Genomic DNA, 5000 nt, shown 5'->3' on the forward strand with positions numbered 1-5000 from the left:
TGTTATCATGGTGTAACAGCATGTACCAGTTCTATATGTTGTCATGGTGTAACAGCATGTACCAGTTCTATATGTTATCATGGTGTAACAGCATGTACCAGTTCTATATGTTGTAACAGCATATACCAGTTCTATATGTTATCATGGTGTAACAGCATGTACCAGTTCTATATGTTGTCATTGTGTAACAGCATGTACCAGTTATATATGTTGTAACAGCATATACCAGTTCTATATGTTATCATGGTGTAACAGCATGTACCAGTTCTATATGTTGTCATGGTATAACAGCATGTACCAGTTCTATATGTTATCATGGTGTAACAGCATGTACCAGTTCTATATGTTGTAACATCATGTACCAGTTCTATATGTTATCATAGTGTAACAGCATGTACCAGTTCTATATGTTATCATGGTGTAACAGCATGTACCAGTTCTATATGTTATCATGGTGTAACAGCATGTACCAGTTCTATATGTTATCATGGTGTAACAGCATGTACCAGTTCTATATGGTGTAACAGCATGTACCAGTTCTATATGTTATCATGGTGTAACAGCATGTACCAGTTCTATATTTTATCATGGTGTAACAGCATGTACCAGTTCTATATGGTGTAACAGCATGTACCAGTTCTATATGTTATCATGGTGTAACAGCATGTACCAGTTCTATATGGTGTAACAGCATGTACCAGTTCTATATGGTGTAACAGCATGTACCAGTTCTATATGTTATCATGGTGTAACAGCATGTACCAGTTCTATATGTTATCATGGTGTAACAGCATGTACCAGTTCTATATGTTATCATGGTGTAACAGCATGTACCATTTCTATATGTTATCATTGTGTAACAGCATGTACCAGTTCTATATGTTATCATGGTGTAACAGCATGTACCAGTTCTATATGTTATCATGGTGTAACAGCATGTACCAGTTCTATATGTTATCATGGTGTAACAGCATGTACCAGTTCTATATGTTATCACGGTGTAACAGCATGTACCGGTTCTATATGTTATCATGGTGTAACAGCATGTACCAGTTCTATATGTTATCATGGTGTAACAGCATGTACCAGTTCTATATGGTGTAACAGCATGTACCAGTTCTATATGGTGTAACAGCATGTACCAGTTCTATATGTTATCATGGTGTAACAGCATGTACCAGTTCTATATGTTATCATGGTGTAACAGCATGTACCAGTTCTATATGTTATCATGGTGTAACAGCATGTACCAGTTCTATACGGTGTAACAGCATGTACCAGTTCTATATGTTATCATGGTGTAACAGCATGTACCAGTTCTATATGTTATCATGGTGTAACAGCATGTACCAGTTCTATATGTTATCATGGTGTAACAGCATGTACCAGTTCTATATGTTTTCATGGTGTAACAGCATGTACCAGTTCTATATGTTATCATGGTGTAACAGCATGTACCAGTTCTATATGTTATCACGGTGTAACAGCATGTACCAGTTCTATATGTTATCACGGTGTAACAGCATGTACCAGTTCTATATGTTATCACGGTGTAACAGCATGTACCAGTTCTATATGTTATCATGGTGTAACAGCATGTACCAGTTCTATATGTTATCATGGTGTAACAGCATGTACCAGTTCTATATGTTATCATGGTGTAACAGCATGTACCAGTTCTATATGTTATCATGGTGTAACAGCATGTACCAGTTCTATATGGTGTAACAGCATGTACCAGTTCTATATGTTATCATGGTGTAACAGCATGTACCAGTTCTATATGTTATCATGGTGTAACAGCATGTACCAGTTCTATATGGTGTAACAGCATGTACCAGTTCTATATGTTATCATGGTGTAACAGCATGTACCAGTTCTATATGTTATCATGGTGTAACAGCATGTACCAGTTCTATATGTTATCATGGTGTAACAGCATGTACCAGTTCTATATGTTATCATGGTGTAACAGCATGTACCAGTTCTATATGTTATCATGGTGTAACAGCATGTACCAGTTCTATATGTTATCATGGTGTAACAGCATGTACCAGTTCTATATGTTATCATGGTGTAACAGCATGTACCAGTTCTATATGTTATCATGGTGTAACAGCATGTACCAGTTCTATATGTTATCATGGTGTAACAGCATGTACCAGTTCTATATGTTATCATGGTGTAACAGCATGTACCAGTTCTATATGTTATCATGGTGTAACAGCATGTACCAGTTCTATATGTTATCATGGTGTAACAGCATGTACCAGTTCTATATGTTATCATGGTGTAACAGCATGTACCAGTTCTATATGGTGTAACAGCATGTACCAGTTCTATATGTTATCATGGTGTAACAGCATGTACCAGTTCTATATGTTATCATGGTGTAACAGCATGTACCAGTTCTATATGGTGTAACAGCATGTACCAGTTCTATATGTTATCATGGTGTAACAGCATGTACCAGTTCTATATGTTATCATGGTGTAACAGCATGTACCAGTTCTATATGTTATCATGGTGTAACAGCATGTACCAGTTCTATATGTTATCATGGTGTAACAGCATGTACCAGTTCTATATGTTATCATGGTGTAACAGCATGTACCAGTTCTATATGTTATCATGGTGTAACAGCATGTACCAGTTCTATATGTTATCATGGTGTAACAGCATGTACCAGTTCTATATGTTGTCATGGTGTAACAGCATGTACCAGTAACACTAACAGATAAACAGCCGTGTTGTGTGATGTGTTTCCTGGTTACGTAAAGGAGATTGAGGAGTGTGTTTTCCTCGGGGGGGAGGAGGCCGTATGGTCCAGCTGTCCACATCAGCTCAGCTCAGCTTTCTACACAGGTCTGTTAGAAGCTCCGGGCACCACAACTCTCTCTCTTGCTCTCTCTCTCTGCTTTCTCTCTCTCTCTCTCTCTCTCTCTCTCTCTCTCTCTGTCTCTGTCTCTCTCTCTCTCTCTCTCTCTCTCTCTCTCTCTCTCTCTCTCTCTCTCTCTCTCTCTCTCTCTCTCTCTCTCTCTCTCTCTCTCTGTCTCTGTCTCTCTCTCTCTCTCTCTCTCTCTCTCTCTCTCTCTCTGTCTCTCTCTCTCTCTCTCTCTCTCTCTCTCTCTGTCTCTCTCTGTCTCTCTCTCTCTCTCTCTCTCTCTCTCTCTCTCTCTCTCTCTCTCTCTCTCTGTCTCTCTTTTCTGCTGCTAATACCACTACACCATCAACTACAGTTCACTACTACTGAGATCTATAACTACACCATCAACTACAGTTCACTACTACTGAGATCTATAACTACACCATCAACTACAGTTCACTACTACTGAGATCTATAACTACAGTATCAACTACAGTTCACTACTACTGAGATCTATAACTACACCATCAACTACAGTTCACTACTACTGAGATCTATAACTACACCATCAACTACAGTTCACTACTACTGAGATCTATAACTACACCATCAACTACAGTTCACTACTACTGAGATCTATAACTACACCATCAACTACAGTTCACTACTACTGAGATCTATAACTACACCATCAACTACAGTTCACTACTACCGAGATCTATAACTACACCATCAACTACAGTTCACTACTACTGAGATCTATAACTACAGTATCAACTACAGTTCACTACTACTGAGATCTATAACTACACCATCAACTACAGTTCACTACTACTGAGATCTATAACTACACCATCAACTACAGTTCACTACTACTGAGATCTATAACTACAGTATCAACTACAGTTCACTACTACTGAGATCTATAACTACACCATCAACTACAGTTCACTACTACTGAGATCTATAACTACACCATCAACTACAGTTCACTACTACTGAGATCTATAACTACACCATCAACTACAGTTCACTACTACTGAGATCTATAACTACACCATCAACTACAGTTCACTACTACTGAGATCTATAACTACACCATCAACTACAGTTCACTACTACTGAGATCTATAACTACACCATCAACTACAGTTCACTACTACTGAGATCTATAACTACAGTATCAACTACAGTTCACTACTACTGAGATCTATAACTACACCATCAACTACAGTTCACTACTACTGAGATCTATAACTACACCATCAACTACAGTTCACTACTACTGAGATCTATAACTACACCATCAACTACAGTTCACTACTACTGAGATCTAGAACTACAGTATTAACTACAGTTCACTACTACTGAGATCTAGAACTACAGTATCAACTACAGTTCACTACTACTGAGATCTCAGTATTAGTGTGTTGTAGTACTCAGTGTGTTATAGTACTCAGTATTAGTGTGTTGTAGTACTCAGTTTTTTGTAGTACTCAGTATTAGTGTGTTATAGTACTCAGTATTAGTGTGTTGTAGTACTCAGTGTGTTGTAGTACTCAGTATTAGTGTGTTGTAGTACTCAGTATTAGTGTGTTGTAGTACTCAGTGTGTTGTAGTACTCAGTATTAGTGTGTTGTAGTACTCAGTGTGTTGTAGTACTCAGTATTAGTGTGTTGTAGTACTCAGTATTAGTGTGTTGTTGTACTCAGTGTATTGTAGTTCTCAGTATTAGTGTGTTGTAGTACTCAGTATTAGTGTGTTGTAGTACTCAGTATCAGTGTATTGTAGTTCTCAGTATTAGTGTTGTGTAGTACTCAGTATTAGTGTGTTGTAGTACTCAGTGTGTTGTAGTACTCAGTGTGTTGTAGTACTCAGTATTAGTTTGTTGTAGTACTCAGTGTGTTGTAGTACTCAGTATTAGTTTGTTGTAGTACTCAGTGTGTTGTAGTACTCAGTATTAGTGTGTTGTAGTACTCAGTATTAGTGTGTTGTAGTACTCAGTGTGTTGTAGTACTCAGTGTGTTGTAGTACTCAGTGTGTTGTAGTACTCAGTATTGGTGTGTTGTAGTACTCAGTATTAGTGTGTTGTAGTACTCAGTATCAGTGTGTTGTAGTACTCAGTGTGTTGTAG

The 5000-nt window shown here is 37.8% G+C and overlaps 1 pseudogene; it reads right to left on the reverse strand.

Moving 5' to 3' along the window:
* Positions 1-5000, reverse strand: part of LOC123732227 (GRB2-related adapter protein-like) — an 18890-nt pseudogene that overhangs the window by 12283 nt on the left and 1607 nt on the right.

This window comes from Salmo salar, unplaced genomic scaffold (assembly GCF_905237065.1).
Source record: "Salmo salar unplaced genomic scaffold, Ssal_v3.1, whole genome shotgun sequence".
Lineage (NCBI taxonomy): Eukaryota > Metazoa > Chordata > Actinopteri > Salmoniformes > Salmonidae > Salmo > Salmo salar.